Here is an 18,272-nt window from a genome sequence, read left to right as displayed (position 1 = left end):
TCTCCCCACTGTTATTCAATATAGTACTGGAGGTCCTAGCCATGGCAATTAGACAAAACAAAAAAATACAAGGCATCCAGATCAGTGAAGAAGAAGTCAAACAGTCACTATTTGCAGATGACATGATATTGTACATAAAAAACCCTAAAGACTCCACGCAAAACTACTAGAACTGATATTGGAATAGAGCAAAGTTGCAGGATACAAAATTAATACACAGAAATCTGAGGCTTTCCTATACACTAACAATGAACTAATAGAAAGAGAAACCAGGAAAACAATTCCATTCACAAATGCAGCAAAAAAACAAAACAAAACCTAGGAATAAACCTAACTAAGGAAGTGAAAGACCTATACCCAGAAAACTACAAGATATTCTTAAGAGAAATTAAAGAGGACACTAACAAATGGAAACTCATCCCATGCTCTGGGCTAGGAAGAATTAATATTGTCAAAATGGTCATCCTGCCCAAAGCAATCTACAGATTTAATGCAATCCCTATCAAATTACTAACAGCATTCTTCAATGAACTGGAACAAATAGTTCTAAAATTCATATGGAACCACAAAGACCCTGAATAGCCAAAGCAATCCTGAGAAGGAAGAATAAAGTGGGAGGGATCTCATTCCCCAACTTCAAGCTCTACTATAAAGCCACAGTAATCAAGACAATTTTGTACTGGCACAAGAACAGACCCACAGACCAGTGGAACAGAATAGATCCTCCAGACATTAACCCAAACATATATGGTCAATTAATATATGATAAAGGAGTCAGGGACATACAATGAGGAAATGACAGCCTCTACAACAGATGGTATTGGCAAAACTGGACAGCTACATGTAAGAGAAAGAAACTGTATCATTGTCTAACCCCGTACACAAAAGTAAATTTGAAATGGATCAAAGACCTGAATGTAAGCCATGAAACCATAAAACTCTTAGAAAAAAACATAGGCAAAAATCTCTTGAACATAAACATGAGTGACTTCTTCATGAACATATCTCCCCAGCAAGGGAAACAAAAGCAAAAATGAACAGGTGGGACTATATCAAGCTGGAAAGCTTCTGTACAGCAAAGGACACCATCAATACAACAAAAAGATATCCTACAGTATGGGGGAATATATTCATAAATGACAGATCTGATAAAGGGTTGACATCCAAAATATATAAAGAGCTCACACACCGTAACAAACAAAAAGTGAACAATCCAATTAGAAAATAGACAGAGGAACTGAACAGACAGTTCTCCAAAGAAGAAGTTCAGAGGGCCAACAGACACATGAAAAGATGCTCCACATCGCTAGCCATCAGAGAAATGCAAATTAAAACCACAATGAGATACCACCTCACACCAGTAAGGATCGCCACCATCCAAAAGACAAACAACAACAAATGTTGGAGAGGTTGTGGAAAAAGGGGACCCTCCTACACTGCTGGTGGGAATGTAAATTTGTTCAACCATTGTGGAAAGCAGTATGGAGGTTCCTCAAAAAACTCAAAATAGAAATACCATTTGACCCAGGAATCCCACTTCTAGGAATTTACCCTAAGAATGCAGCAGTCCAATTTGAAAGAGACAGATGCACCCCTATGTTTATCACAGCCTACTTACAATGGCCAAGAAATGGAAGCAACCTAAGTGTCCATGAGTAGATGAATGGATAAAGAAGATGTGGTACATATACACAATGGAATATTATTCAGCCATAAGAAGAAAACAAATCCTACCATGTGCAACAACTTGGATGGAGCTAGAGGGTATTATACTCAGTGAAATAAGCCAGGCAGAGAAAGACAAGTACCAAATGATTTCATTCATATATGGAATATAAGAACAAAGGAAAAACTGAAGGAACAAAACAGCAGCAGAATCACAGAACCCACGAATGGACTAACAGTTATGAAAGGGAAAGGGACTGGGGAGGATGGGTGGGAAGGGAGGGAGAAGGGGGCGAAGAAGAAAGGGGGCCTTATGACACAGAGAAGACAAGTAGTGATTTTACAGCATCTTACTATGCTGATGGACAGTGACTAATGGGGTATGTGGTGGGGGGGACTTGGTGAAGGGGAGAGTCTAGTAAACATAATATTCCTCATGTAATTGTAGATTAATGATACCAAAAAAAACCATGTCCATGCAGATTATTATAGTCAACAAATATGAGAACTCTTGACAATTTTAGAACATCTACAACATCCAAAAAAGCACTATATTGTATTTAATAATTCTGAGAGATTGCTTATAAATATGAAAAGTTGTTTCATACAGATGTGAAAAATATATTTGCAGTCAGAGCAAAATACCCTTGAAATTCCTTCCCTAACAGCCCCATGTGAATCTCAGTACCTCACCATGACTTTATCTCCCTTAAACCCCCCAAACCAGAACATTCTCCAAGATGGACAAACTGAGTGTCCTGTGTGAACACTTCTCAACATGCTTCTTTTCAAAATGAGTGAGAATGAGAACAGTGTCTTTAAGTTTGGATGTATTTTATTTTTGAAAGAAGAGGAACTTTCGGTTTGCAATCTGCCCCAAAGTGTCATCCAAACTTTAATCATGTGAGGTATAGCATTATGCTTAAAACTATGAGTTTTCACTCAGAGCAAAAATTGCTGAGTGATCCTGAGAACAGCTCCCAAAAAAGGCGAGGAGAGGAATCAAGATACTCAGACGAGCCTGAGGTCAATGTGTGCTCCATTATAAGGACAGGACAGCTTTCTGTAAGTAGAGACTTCAATAAACTTGGGGGCAGGGATTCTGTTCAATGATACATGGTTCACATTGCCCAACCCAGTGCTGGGGCTGAATGTGACAGGACCCTCACTCAAAAGCCAACTCCTTCCTTTTTTGACAAGTTCATTCATGAGTGCACTCTGGTCCTGAACTTTAGGAAGGGTGGAGAATAAATTCTGTGATGTGGAAATAGCACCAAAGGTGAGGAGATTCCTGTCAAAGCAGCAGCCCAGTGTCCGAGAAATGCTATAGATGGCCAGCACTCAGTGAACATTACCCAAGTGAGACAGGGACAATGGACTTAGGCAGAGTAGGGTGAGGGCCTTTGGAAAAAACAAAGCAAGATAATCCATTGTGGGATTTGCTTTGGCCTGCTGGGGGACCCATTTATTCTTTTTTACTTTACCCAGGCACTGCTTTTCTTCCTCCAGCCTTAATCAAGTGATTTGCAACCTAGGCAATTTAACCATCAAGCCCAAAACAATTTAGTAAAAACAGGAAGGATTCCTTCTTGAAGCTAAGATAGAATTTTAAAACCCAATTAGTGAAAAAGTAAGTTTCTTAACATACTCTTTAACAAAAAGACAGTAACTCACCCACCTTGGGAACAAAGCAGTCAGTCTTGAGTGATACCTCCCAGACCAGGAAGCTGCTATCCTGGGAAGAAATCAGAGCAGTAAATTTCTTGTAAATAACCAGGAAGACTAATAAGAAACTTAAGGTCCCTTCAAAGATAAACATTTTGAGACCTCTCAGCAGGTGTGCATCCCTAGCCCTTTGTCTCTCAACTGCCCATAAAACCCCTAGACAACGCACCAACCCGGGCTCTCTTGTCCCTTCCTGGTTTGAGCCGGGAACTCTGTCCTCTTGCTTTATCTCTAAATAAAAGCCTCTCACTTGCTCTCGTACCTTGAGTGTATGCAAAGTTCATTCTTCGACTTTGCAAACAAGAACCCTGGCATCTCAAGATGGACAGTTTGGCAGTTCTGCAGATCCCTGTCAACTTACATGCTGAAGAAGAATTGTGTTCATTAATAGGAAATGTATGTGAAGAAAATAAATATTATGCCACAGATGCCATTCTGCCCCCAAAGCCAGGGGATTTTGTTTTTCTGTAGGGCTGGGCTGGGGACAAAGCACAAGGAATAAAGCCCAGTCTCATGCTTCACTTTCTGGGCTGACTTCTTCCTCTCATCATCAGCCAGATGACTTTGGAGTAACCATTCATTCATGCCTCCATCTACAGAATTTCCTGGTTATCCAAACTGTTCCATATTTCATGTTCCAAGCTTGATCCCAGGCCCTGGAGATGCAATGATGCCTCTAGGACCCAGTTCTTGACCTCAGGAATTCCGTCCCATGTTAGCAGGGAAGGAAACTACATTGACTGTGAGTAAGACCTGCTCTGAAAGCAGCAGAAACATACTACAGTCTTCTTGGAAAAAAGGCTCTGTCCACACTCCCTGATCTGAAAACTGGCCATTCTCCATAGGCCCTGGTGAAGGGTTCAAGCGTTCTCTGGCCACAGCTGATGAGATCTGACCTAGATAAGGGACCCAAAGAGATTTTTTGTCTTGAGAATTAGAATCATAATCCAGAGAGGATGGTCCCAGGGATTGTAGCTGAGAAATCCAAGAAAGATGGGCCTGGGACAGCCATTTCCTACCATGTGCACCAGGATAAGCTGGCAGAGAATGTCTGTCTATGGAAAAAGAGCAGAAAGAGGCAGATACCAGAGGGAAGCAGAGATAAGAAATTGCCCCAGAGTCCCTGCAGAAACTGGGGGAGCAACCCCAGCTTCTGATTTACAAGCAGCTGGGTCAGCTCCAGTGGAAACCAGCTGTACTTCCCCAAATAGGGTCCTTTGATTTGGGCTGGACTGAATAAGCCAAGCCTTACTGAGATGGGAGGACAGCACTGTGGGGGCTGAGGAGAGAAAGGCTAGTGCTGGGAGCAGGTGCGTAGGGCTGGGTGGGAGGAGGCCCATCCAGCATCACAGGTAATTTAATTCCATTCATTGTAACAGAAAGTCTTGCCAGGCCTGCCTGAGAGCCTCCTGGATTCTCTTATTCCTGCCTTAATCACCAAGGCCCTCCCCACTGCCCAACACAGAAGGCACAGTGGGTGACTAAGGAACATTTTTTTCAGTCCTTGTTATAAGATATGGCTCCTATGACCTTGGCCTCATTCGTTCCAGCTTCCAGCTACTGCCCATTCTATTTCCCAAAAAGAGCTCTGGAAATATTACCTGGCAGATGCTTCCTGAGAAATGAATCAGCACACTAATCAGGCCCTCTGTGAATTCTAAGCACCTGTTCTTTTGAGCACTCAGCTGGCACTCCTTCATAGGATGCTCCCTTATGAAGATGCAGAAGCTGCTTTTTAATCTTGAATGGTTTTCCACGTGTCACATATGTATGTCTGGCTCTCACACTTACAAAATCCCTGACAGCAAGGACTATACATTCATTTTTCTTTTTAAAGCCCTAATATGTGATCACCGTAATACAAGGATGAGCCCTTCATGAACAGGCATCAAGCGTGGGCCAGTTCATTAGGACATGTGGAGATGAAGATACCTCTAGACTGTGGCTGCCCTATTCTTTGGCCAGTGAGCCCCTCTTGCCCTCCATCCCAGGGTAGGACTGAGCTTCCAGGCCAGCTTCTCAGCTTAGGGATCAAAAAGACCAATGCATATTTCAGAGACGAAACAGGCTTAGACAATGTCACCCTCTCCACATACCTAGTTACTGAGCACCATTACCTGTTACTTGTGGCCCATGTGGCATATGTCAGAGAGGTGGCACCCTTGTGCTTTAGGAGGAGGAGGTAGAAGCAAGTCTGAGGTGTAAGATAAATTCTAGCCAAAATAAGCAGGCAAAGAGAGGCAACAAAGGGCCAGGTAATTTATTTAAATACCTCTGGGTGAGGTTCTGTGGCCTACTTGTCACAGGCCAGAGAAGTCACACCCAGTTGGGGAGGTGGGGGGCTTATAAGGGATTAGGAGGGGGAGGAGTGGGCAAGCTATCTTAGGGGGTGTGGAGAGGTATGATTGGCTAAAGGTGACATAATAGACAACTAGAAACTTTTTTTCCTTCCAAGAGGGAGGAGGCTGACATCCAGGTCTTAGTTGGCACATCAGGATGGAATTCAGGGAGAGCTGTCCCCTTTCCATATACAGCATGGACTTTAGGGTCTGGTCTGTTCTCCCCCTGTGGCATCTCTCTGTTCTGTTTGCATGTCCTTGTTTTTCCTTTCTCCAGCCTAACATTCCAGCCTTTTGGTCATAATGGGCAACGACTCAATCTGGCTACTTCTGGCTGACAAGGGGCGTTGTGGGGGTTTGAGGCTGGTATTAGGCCGAAGGAGGGGGTTCAGTGGGAAGAGGTGCGTAACGGTGAAGTAACATCTGGTTGGTGGCAACTCAGGTCATCTAAGACTGCATTATTGAAACAATACTTTTCTCTAAAATCACCCTTATTTTTATTAGAAGTAGCTAGATTAAGAAAATAATTAACAGTTGGCTTATTTGCATAAGTGCAGCAAGAAGAGCAATTGATTACACAGGCTCTTTTAAATATGTTTTGCTGGAACTTTTTGTAAGGAATTTCAGATTGAACTTTCAAAGGCCTCTCTAGGCCAGAAAACCAAGTAAGACTTGCCCTCAGGTTTTGCCTGCGGTACTTGTAGATTTGGGTGAATTCCTCTCTTCTTGAGGTTAAGACCATGAGGTTCCTGCACCTGCCAGGAAGTGACCTTCCTTACTCACCTGGTAAGGCTGCTGGGAACCCTGTAAGCAAGGTACCAGGCCAGTTCTTCCAAGGGGCTTTGTTGGCTCTATAAAGTCAACCTTAGTTCCCTAAAGCTCTTCATATCTGAGCTTACACACATGTCTCTCAGGTATGACATTCCAGTCAAAGCCTTGGTAATATAACCAGTGTTTTTAATTGGTCTTCTTACAAGGAAAGCAGGTTCTTATTGAACTTATGCAAATAAACATACTGCCATGAAATATAAAAATAGTCACTGAGAGTTTTTAAATTCTGGAGGGATCAGGTAGAGAGAAAGATAAAGTTTCAATTCTGCTTATAAAGGCAGTCATTTACTAAACTGTTGTCAGCTTAAGAGAAAAAGCTTAAAACACTTTATCAACATTTGAAACAAAAAGCCACTAAAATTATCTTCTTTAATTTACTTAATCTTATGTAACTAATACCTGTTTTGCTGAAATCTAGTTTTTTACTAGTTTAGGAGTAATAAAACAATGAGTATAGATGACAGAAGACTTACAAATGACAATAGTTAAAGATCTGATGAAAGCTTACTGTAAGACAGTTGTTACAAAGAAATTTGGATATTTCTGTAACACAAAACATTCAGTAACAAAGTTTAGCATCATTCCTTTTGACAGTGCCCTCCAGGCAATTAAGCAGGTAATTATATATCAGATAAATAAGCCAAATTAGTCAAATACTTTCTCCAGTGAGAAAAAGTTTTTCTGACATGTTCCAGGGGCTCTCTGGAAAATATCAGAGTTAACTAGAGGCAAAAGCACTTTTTTAAATTTGATTTTGGGAAGTTGTTAAAAGTTTTAAGGCACTTGCTTAAATAGGACCATAGGTTGCTATGAAGCAACACATATCTAATTAACTAGAATGACAACAAAGTACTTCAAAGGCAAACAAAGAAGGTTACACAGTTGTTATCAAAGTTTATCTTTTAGTCCTTTTAATATTAAGATCTCATTTTCTTAAATACTCCAACAAACTCACTGAGACTGTAAGCACAAGAAACTGCTTTGATAAAACAATTAGAAGAACTTTCTGCAATCTTTCAATATTAAGAGCCGACTAACAGTTAAGAAAACTTTGTCTTTTTAACTGAAAACAAAATTCTAATTTTGCTGTGTACTTGATTCTGAGACTCATTTGCTTTAATTTTATATAGCATGACCATATTAAATTCTTCTACAAACTCTTTACAACTTTCTTTTTACATTTAGATCTCTCTCTCTAAATAAACAGCTGTACTTTAGAACAAAGTTACTTTCTCTTATCAAGAGTATTTTTTAGCATGCAGAAATGTTTTTCTTACTACTTTAAGTAGTTTTGATTAGAACTTAAAACTGTTACTTTAACCTTCAGTGAACACTGAAAAATAGGCTACTGTAAACTGTTATACTAGCATTCTTCAGATTGATACATTTATGAACGTATATTATCATTTTTGGAAATGTGCTTTATAGCACAATTTCTTACTAGGCACAAAATATGTCTATATAACTTAGCAAACTTTAAGAATTTTGGTTACTACAAAAATTCTCAGGCTGTTTGCATATATATATACTGTTATACATTAATATAGTATTATTATTAAGATATTCATTTGCTAGGCTTGTTTACTTATTTTTAGCAACTATGCTAGATTACTTACAAAACTTTTACTGAATGTTAGACAAAGCCAAGCCTTTAAGCATTTTATTCTTAAAAGATTTAGCAGATAACATTGACTTAAATGACCTTAGGTAAACTTAGGCAGCTGATAACAACAAGGACATGCCCGCCTCAGCTAAACTCAAATTAGCATTAATGCTTAACATTTTTTACTAGATTCTCTGGAAGTTCCAGAATGCTCAATCTTCACAAGCGCTTGTTTTTAAATAAAATATTTTTCATTTATACACTTAGACACACAAACATATAAACTGAGATACAACGACTACAGTCAGCAACACTTTTTTCATAAAAACATATACACAGATAGACAAACCAATACAAAGACTTAAGTCACTGATATCTAATTGCCGTCTCTCTTCTCAGTTTCTTGTCTGTGGCTTCTGGAACTAGAGGGCGGGAGGGGCATGTTCTGGTGGGGGAAGAGGGCGGTGAAGGTGGAAGGAGAGGGGGAGGGGGTGGTGCAGCCACTGGAAGAGGAGAGTAGGACAATGGCATGGTTGAGCATGCAGGACTTTAAGATGGAGGCAACACGTGTGAAGACAAAGGACTTAAAGATGGTGGTGGAGAGAGGGGGAGGGGATCGCGAGCTGAGGGAGGTGAGCGACTGAGGTTTTCTGGCGGATTTGAAAAGGAAGGACAGAGCAGAGTAAGAGGCTGACAATCTTTAACTGGAGATCAGTCTAGGAGAACCTGAGTCATAGAACACTTAACATAAAGGTCTTGACGGGAGTGCAAAGTCCAAAAAGCCTGCACATATGGGATTTCATTCTACTTTCCGCTCTGGTGGCAATAATTAGTTAAGTCAGTGAGGAGGCTAAAATCAAAAGTTCTTTCAGGGGGCCAGCGAGATTGGTTGTCCAAGGGATACTGAGGCCCAGCCTCAGAGCAAAGGAAGACTAACTTCCGTTTGTGAACTTCCCAGGACAAATAGAGAGTAGCCAGATTAGAAATGAGACATCGCAGCGGGGTCTGAGCCTCTGCTTTCATGGGCTGGTTCCCCATGTCTGCGCCCACTTCCCAAAAAAAAAAAATCCCGCTCAGAGGAGCGCCCAGCATCCCAAGCGCACCAAGTTGGGGGAGACGGCCTGGGAGCCTGGGTGAGGGACGTCTCCCCCACCGCAGGGCCAGGGGCGAGTATCCCGGATACTCGCAACAGATGGGCTGAATGCCCAAGACCTGGACATAGCTACGATTTCAGACAGACCAGGTGAAACGGAGTTAGGAAGGGAAGCAGACCGGGGGAAACCGAGGGACTCACCAGAAAAAAATCTAAGCAGCGGAGAGCAGGCTGAGGTCCTGGGTTGGGGAAGGAGGGGGTGGGGCCGCCGGTGGCCAGTCAGGGTCCCGCACTCGCACTCTTCCCCGGGTTTCGGCGCCAAATATAAGATAAATTCTGGCTGAAATAAGCAGGCAAAGAGAGGCAACAAAGGGCCAGGTAATTTATTTAAATATGCCCAGGTGAGGTTCTGTGGCCTTCTTGTCACAGGCCAGAGAAGTCACACCCGGTCAGGGAGGTGGGGGCTTATAAGGGGTTAGGAGGGGGAGGAGTGGGCAAGCTATCCTAGGGGGCGTGGAGAGGTATGATTGGCTAAAGGTGACATAATAGACAACTAGAAACTTTTTTCCTTCCAAGAGGGAGGAGGCTGACATCCGGGTCTTAGTTGGCACATCAGGATGGAATTCAGGAAGAGCTGTCCCCTTTCCATATACGGCACGGACTTTGGGGTCTGGTCTGTTCTCCCCCTATGGCATCTCTCTGTTCTGTTTGCATGTCCTTGTTTTTCCTTTCTCCAGCCTAATATGAGGGTTAACCTTCCTCTACTTCTTTTTCTGACCTTTGAAGCTGAGGGAAGCCTGGGTGCTCATTGGTTTCTGGTCCCTGCTCTCAGATGCTGATTAGCCCAGCCCACTCTATCCCCACCAAGCTCCTGGTCACAGAGGCCAGCTTTGCACTGAGAACAGTTGGGCTTCTCAAGGTTTTTCTGATTTAAACCTTTTTCCTCTGAATCTCCCTCCTAGCCCCTACCCAAAGAAAACAGCTCAGGATTCATAAAACAAGGCAAGTACTCTTCACTCCAGCTCCCAGGACTTTGTCCTGGCTTCCTGATATCCACCACAGTGGTCCCCTTATCCACGGGGGATACAATCCAAGACCTCCAGCAGATGCCTGAAACTGTTAGGCAGGAAAATAGATATTAGGGTGGAAAGAGAATAAGGCCAGGAAAAAGCTCACTAAAAAAGACTCAGAGTTAATCAATTAAAGCTTAAAAAGCCAGGGGCAACTTGGCCTGGAATGTTTGAATATTCCCCAGATAAAGGAGGGTACCTCAACATAGCACATCTCTTTATTGTGTTAATCATGCAGACCCAGCTTATTTTTACCTTTGTGAATATGCTGTTGTTTCCTCCTTCCAGCCCTAACCAAGTAGTTTGTGACCTAGGCAACTAATTTAGCATGCAGGCCTAGCCATAAACAATATAGTAAAAGGCAGGAAAGATTCCATCTTAAAGATTGTATTTTAATACCCAAGAAGTTAAGAAGATTTTTAACTTACTCTTTAGCAAACAGACAGTAACTCAGCCCACCTTGGGGGCCCAGGCAGGCGTTCTTGTTTGATATGCTCCCAGACCAAGATGCCAGTTATCTCAGGGAGAAATCAGAGGAGTAAATTCCTTGTGTTAAGTCAATTTTAAATATTCAGGAACCACTTAATGAGTCTGCACCCTCAGCCTTTTGTTATTTTCCTGAAAAATCCTTAAAAAGGGAAACCCCCAACTTTTCTGCACACTCCTCTCTCTGAGGTCACCCACACTCTCTGAGTGCAAAACTTTAACTTTTCCCAACCTTTCAGTGCGTAACCTTTTAATCTTAAACTTTCTCTCTCCAACCTTTCAGGACATCTCTCCTCCCTGAGGGTGCCTGCTGCACATTTTTCTCTCTTTAAGTAACTTCAAATGAAACATTTACTCTGCTTCACTCCTGTGTTTCTGCCCTTCAGTTCTTTGTTGTGGCAGGGACAAGGACTGAGGAAAATATACAACACCCCCCCAACAAAACTAAGGAGAGGATCAAACACTATATTTACTATGTTTTCTCCTAGACATACATATAGATAATAAAGTTTAATTCATAAGTTATACACAATAATGGATTAATAGTAGCTAATAATAAAATAGAACAATGATAACAATATCCTGTAATAAAAGTTATGTGAATGTGCTCTATCTCAAAATGTCTTATTGTACTGTACTCACCCCTCTTGTGATGATGTAGACTCTGTGACATAGCACTAGGCTGCAGTTGACCTTCTGATGATTCGTCAGAAATCTGTTTCCAGGCCAAGGTTGACCTCAGTAAGGGAAAGTGTGGAAGGCAAAATGGCAGATAAGGGGGGACACCTGTGTTCATATACCCCAGCTTAAAAAATCAGCCCCTGGGGGGAGGGTGTCACAGAACCAGTGGCTCTACCAGCCTCAGACAAGGCACTTTATGCAAAGCAGGCACAAGATAGTTTGGCAGGAGTTCGACTACCCAGGTTCATGGGAACTCTAACCAGCATTTATGCAGAGGAAGTAGTATGCTAATTAATGGGAAATTCATGGGAAGGAGGTTCATGCCACATTTTATACCAGCCTTTCTCAGGAAACAGGGCTCTGAAGAGTCTCAGTTATTAGGCAGGTCAGGGATGTATGAAGGAAGAGGTGGTCCTACCTTTCCTCCGGAGAATCATGCAATCTCCCTGTCCCTCTACCCTACACTAGTGAGACACTTTCCTCTTGTCTCCCACAGCAGCGGAAATGAGTCTTTTTCAGAGAATTCAGCACCTGCAGAACCCACCTCTGCAGTGATACCCAGCTAGTTGTCACAGTGTCTGCGGCTGCAAATGCAGGTACTAAGGATGCTGACCAGCAGTGATGGCCCACTCTCCCACCCCGAGTTCCTCCTCGATGAGGCTCTCCTCCAGCCCCTCACACCCAACCCTGATCACCAGGCTGTCAATTGCTACTCCATGTATCTCCCCCACAGGACTGTGCAGTCCCTTAGGACACAACCTTGCCCTATTTATTGGCCCCCATTGTGAGATGATTGACTTACTGACTGTATGAGTGAATGAATGAATGAATGAACCCCCAAGATAGGCTTTGATAAACTCAGATTAAAGTGAAAATTCTGACTAGGGCCAAGTGACACCGATCCAGAATATTCTAGAAGTCTTTCACCAATATAGAGAGGAGAATTAGAGAATTTTAAGCATGAGGTACTTGAAAAGAAGAGGAGTTTGGGGACAATCCAGGGGCATATCAAGGGCAGAAGAACAAAGGAAGTTCTCAAACTCAGGGTACAGGCCATAAAACATTGTCTGTAGAGAATTTAAAAGCAGTAAGAAATCAGACCAAAATCAGTTTACTTGTATTATCACCTTTACCAGAGATTTTAAACAAGGCCATTGATAAAATATCCCTGCCACCCTCAAAATCTTTAGCAGGCCAAAGTTTTAAACAATTGCACAGTTTATTCTTGAAGATTAATTAATAATATATGTAAGTGTCACATGATCACATTTTTATAACTTATCCTTTAAAACACATTGTATTCTATATGGAATTTAATCTGGAGAAATTCAGCTGTGTGCTTAACCCTGGGACATGCCCTGTCAGTCACACACCAACCTCTGGGGAGTAAGTTTTTCCCAGCTGAGAACCTCTTGTGCTTGCTTTGGGTGAAGCTTATGTCTGCAGTCTATGTGGTACCACATGTTCTGGCATTTAAATGGAAGGTTCTAAATAAGCAATGTTAGCACAGTGATTATAAAGACAGGTTTCAGTCATGTCACTGTATGTGTCCACTTGGAGGAATGTTGTTTTGTATTTAATATTTAAATTTAAAACAGTGAAACAGAACTAGGTTGTGTACATTTTTTTGGTAGGTGCAGACTTTCATTCACACATGAAGGGTTTTGCTGATTTCTAATACTATCTTTTAATATGAAAGTATTCATTTTAATTGATAATTGTTTTGCAACTGAAGAATGAACTCAGAAAAAAACTTAATGTTAATGTGGTATGATTTTACAATTGCCTAAATTGTACCTCTTACAGATCTTTACATTTTATTAATATTAATTTACTAATTTCTGGAAAATTCTTTACATAAAATACTATTTTGTCAGATTCCAACCAAAGGATTGAACTTTACACTGCTAGGTAGATATAAAATCTAACGAATAGTTGAGTTTTTTAACTTTTTGTACTGTAATATTTATTTTAGGATTAAAAAGAAAAAGTTGTTGATATCACTATATAAGCAAAGTTCAAGAAAAATTTTACTATGTTTCTCTTCTGAACATTATTATTATTATTATTCATTTTATAATTCTTATTGAAAATTGTTTTGCTCTATGGAGGAGGTGGTTCTTAAAATGTGATGCACTCCACATGTCAAATATCCCAGAAATGCCAGTGGGGAATTGAAGACACTAAAATCATACCTTGTAATTAGACCACCTCTGCCCCCACTACCACTTGTTGGTTTTTCTCATTTTGTTTTAGATTCTTCATAATATTTCTCACTATCTGAAATTCTCCCCTTTCCCCCCACTCCTCCTCCTTCTGTTCTTCCTCTCCTATTTTCTCTCTCCCTCCCTCCCTCTCTCCCTTTCTCTCCCTCAGTCCCCCGACTAGAATAAGAGCTCAGGAGAAGAGCCTGTATTTGTCTTTGTACTATTGTAGAAGGTACTTAAAGAACATTTATTGGATGAATTAATTAAACAACCTACAGTTCAGGAAAATTGCTCTTCCAGCCTGAAAATGCTGACCCTCTTTATGGTACTTGGAACCGGAGTGGGTGGACCTTCCCGGCAGGCTGGCAATATTCCACAGCGCCTTATCCTTTAATTAAGTTGCTATTTTTGCTCAGTGGTGCTGTGATAGCACAAGTCGAGTTGCTAAGGGCAACATACCTTTGCTTTTCCATCTTCATCTATTACCCTCAAAAAAAGTACAGAAAAGATCTTTTAAGAGGTTCAGGTGTGCAAAGTCCTCAGAGGAAGAAAGATGCCTCAAACTATTCTCTTATGTAATGCAATCGTAATTATAAAGATCTCAGTTCAACAATTTGACCTTTTTTTTCAGTGAACACATCATCAGGTTTTAAAGGTATTTGCTTCTTAGTCATTTTTCCATTTTATTATGGAGTTCTTGGGGGAAAATATCTTCAAGACATGAAGACATAAAAAGATTTCTAGGTGCTGTGATTTGCAATCCCAGTTATTTGGGGCAGTAGGAAGGCTCACACATAACTCATCCCAGCTCTCTTCAGGTGAAGGTGACAGCAGCACCCTAGGCTGGGCAAGCATCAGTTACTGCCTCGCTCATATCTTTCCATTCAATTAATCTCCAGTTCTTACAGATTATAATTCCAAACTGCTTTTCAAATATAACCCTTCCTGTCCACTTAGGATAAAGCCTTTTGGTTTCCCTGTTTTCAATATTGTCTCCAATTCCTCAATCCATTCTCCCCAAGGTCAATAATCAGGCCATGTTGCCATTGTATAAAATGCTCGAACTGATCCTCTTTTCTTAGACTGGAAGGTTTAAGCTCTTTAATGAGCCATAAAAAGACTTCTACGGTAGCACCTATTTTCTGTCCCTCATCTTAATGATCTAAGAAACTCAGCTTTGTAATTCTCTTAACACCCCATAAGGCTTCTCACCTCTTGTCTGTGTATAGGTTAACCTTATGTCTCTAATGCTTGTTCCCTGCCTTTTATTCGGTCAGATTCCTACACACCTTTTAAAACTCGATTTAGGTGTCACCTTCTCCAGGAAGCCTCCTTGGGAACGCTTTTCTGCTCAGTCAGAATTATATCCTTTCTTCCTATCTTCCCAAAGACCCCTCTATCATTCCCTGTATGTTGTCAAATTGTAATTATGTGTGTATGGATTCATTAATGTTTTTAAACTGTGGAATGTCTGAGGTCAGAGGCTGTATCTTATGCATCTTTATCTTAGTATTTGACAATGTCAAGCACATGGCTGGCTCTTAACGGTGCTTGTTGAATGAATGAATTAAACAAATGACTATATAAATGACAAAATAGTTTTTTTGACTTAAGTATATATTCTTAGGAATGTCTAAAAGTAAATTTTCATTTCATTATACATCTGAAAAACCGCCTTTATGCAAAATCATATGAACATGAGATCACCCTGGTCATTCCGGGAAAGGTCTGCTGAACAACCAGCCCACTCCTTCCTGGCCTGGCTTTCTCAGTCCCAGGAAGGATCATTGCCCCAACTTGTATATGGAGGACACTCTTCTCCAGAGATGCTTACTTAGCACTTAGCATTCTCACGGGCACTGAAATAACTTACTATCACCGGGTGTAGTTGCATCTCAGGTTCAGAGCTGAAATAGAGACACAATGTACTCAAACAGGACATGCTTGTTTTGCAATTTGCTGAAACCATAGTCTTGATTTGCAGGCTTCTAGGGATATCTAATTAATTCCCTGAAGTTAAACCTGTGTTTCTGGGGAGAGCTTTCACAGGGGTGCACATCCCAGGACCCCCTCACAGCCCATTAGCTGCCCACTCCCCACCTCTCTACTTCCTTGACTCTGACAGGCCCTTAGGGGTAAGAACATATATTTTGGTAAAGCTTCTCAGTCACTCCAATGTGTCCTTAGCCTCACCCTGCCAAACACAACCTACCTGGACAGCTGACCAGACTGTCCTTCTTACTCATGAAGTGCTGGGGTCAGAGAAGTGGCAGCAAGACATTTCTGGGCCTGAGCACCTCGTTTTTCCTCCCATCGTGGTTCAGTCCCAGCATTTCTGTAGTGTTTCTCTAAGAGAACAACAAGAATTAGGAAAAGTAACATTGTGATCATTGGAAAAGATATAATCATATGCTGGAAGAAAATGTGAATTAGAGCTCTCCAGAGAAATGAGTACAGACTGGTCTTCTAAGATGGCAGGGCAAGTTGGATTTTTTGCTTATCAGGATCATGCCAAGAATATGTCCTTATCGTTACCAAGCCTGTGACCATGTGGTAAAGGCATACTTTGAACCCTTAATGAGGGCCCCAAAGGCAGAGGAATAAAAGCAACAGAGAATAATGATAACTACCACATGTACTCCTCTAATAAGGTTGGGATAGAAGAAGATTGTGCCAACACTGTGGCAGCACAAGGCTCTGAAGGCAAGCATCATCCTCACCTTAGTGGCTCTAAACATCCAGAAACTCAGTTAGCAGGATGTTCCAGGGATTTCCCAGACCTCTTAAAAAAAAAAAGAACAAGGAAGGAAGGAAGGAAAGAAGGAAGGAAGGAAGGAAGGGATAAAGGAAGGAAGGAAAACACTTGTTTGTTAGTCACTCATTTATTTGACAAATATTTATTGAATTATCTTCATATGCCAAGCACCTGACTAGACCACAGACTAAAAATCTATATCCCTTTTTTTCACTACTATATTCCCGGCATTCAGTATGGTATCTGGAATATAGTAGGTACTAAATAGAATGAATATCCAAATAAATTTAAGTGAAGATCAATTTCCAGCATGACAGTATGAGGACCTGCAGATCTGTTTCCTAGTGAAATCAGTGAAAATTATTTTAAAAAACAACTATTTGAAGCCCCTGGAAATGGTTCTTAAGGGCATACATTAAATGAAGGAACATCTATGCAAGAAAATCTATGAAAATTTAGTGAGCAAAGGGCGTCTGTGGTCTTTGAGCCACTCCCTTCTGCCCTCTCCCAGTTCAGTGAGACAAAGCATTCACTCCAGACTGGTGGAGCCAAGAACACAGGCTTCTTCTACCCCAGCTTCCAAGTGGAGGGCTTTCTTCCTAGGAGGAAAAAGAACAGGACATCTTCCTAGGAGAAACAGGACATCAGCTCCTTTCTCATCCTGCCTCAGCTCCCCAATGCCAAGGTCAAGTTATGGGCAGGTGCAGTGGTGAAGCGTGGGTCCCCTCTAGCCTCCACTGGTGGAAGGTAGGCTGTATCTTGGGTACAATACTTCCAAGAATACTGAGGCCTCCATCACTCCTGCTCAGGCTTGTAAGGCAGAGGTTCCACGTTAGAAGAGGCCAGTTAGAAAGACTGCAGGCTGCTGTCCCCTCTCACCACTGCTCAACTGCTGAAGTGGGAGTATTACTGAGGGAAAGGGCGCCATTGTCCCCACTCCCAGCTTTGAGCCCTGGCTGTAGAAGCAGATTCTAAAATAGCCCCTAATCTCTTCCCAGAGGAATTGGCTTCATTTGTAACAAGGTATAGAGAAGTTCAAGCCTAAAGAAGCTCTCAAGAACAGTGGATATTTAGTTGGGGGGCAACTGGGAGGAGATTTGTGGATTTGGTGAAGATAGAGGTTAAATTAAAGGGTGGCTAATTTTCAGAAGATCGCTCAGGAAGAAGATGGCTGGGCAGACTCCTCCCGGGATCAGAACAAATATCAAACAGTAGCCTCAGGAAACTGTCCCTCAGCAGAGCCTCAGTGTGTTTGGATTTGTGTGTAGAGCAATTTACTCCTTCAGAGTACTGTAGGAAACAATAGAGCAACCAATCAGCCAGCAGTAGTGGAGTCTCACTACTGGGAATGGTCAAGGAAAGATGAGACTAAAGTTTAACCCAACCCACTATCATATGGGTAACTGGGTCTACCCGGGGCTGTGCTTCCCGGAGGGGCAATATCAGAGGCTATACTCTGGGCATACGAGGAGAGTCTCAGAGTTGATATGGCATGTCCAGTTTCCAACAGAAAAATTATAAGAGATGCAAAGAAACAGGAAAGTAGGACCCATATCCTGGGCAAGCAGCAGAAAGAGACTGTGAGTGTAGGCAGATTGTAGAATTAACAGAAAAAGACTTCAAAGCAGCCACTGTAAATCTGTTCAAGGAACAAAAGAAGCAAAGAGAGGTATGATGATAATATCACATCAAACAGAATATCAATAAAGAGGTAGACATTGAGTAACTTAATATATGAATGAATGAACAAATGGGTAAATGAAAGAATATAGACTTTTAGCAGCAGGAGTGCCCTAAGATTTGCAGAGACCAGGAGA

At 41.6% G+C, this 18,272-nt stretch overlaps 1 long non-coding RNA gene across 1 annotated transcript in view; it reads right to left on the bottom strand.

Annotated features, from left to right (window-relative positions):
* The window catches only part of LOC118910101 (uncharacterized), a 58,229-nt gene extending 46,990 nt beyond the window's left edge, over window positions 1-11,239 (bottom strand). The window contains exons 1-2 of the long non-coding RNA XR_005023832.2: window positions 10,755-11,239; window positions 3,344-3,400 (exon numbers count right to left, since the gene is read on the bottom strand). This is a non-coding gene — a long non-coding RNA (uncharacterized LOC118910101). The remainder of the gene's footprint in view (window positions 1-3,343; window positions 3,401-10,754) is intronic.
* Window positions 11,240-18,272: the final 7,033 nt, after the last annotated feature.

This window comes from Manis pentadactyla, chromosome 3 (genome assembly GCF_030020395.1).
Source record: "Manis pentadactyla isolate mManPen7 chromosome 3, mManPen7.hap1, whole genome shotgun sequence".
Taxonomy (NCBI): domain Eukaryota; kingdom Metazoa; phylum Chordata; class Mammalia; order Pholidota; family Manidae; genus Manis; species Manis pentadactyla.
This window is presented reverse-complemented; position numbering and strand designations above follow the sequence as displayed.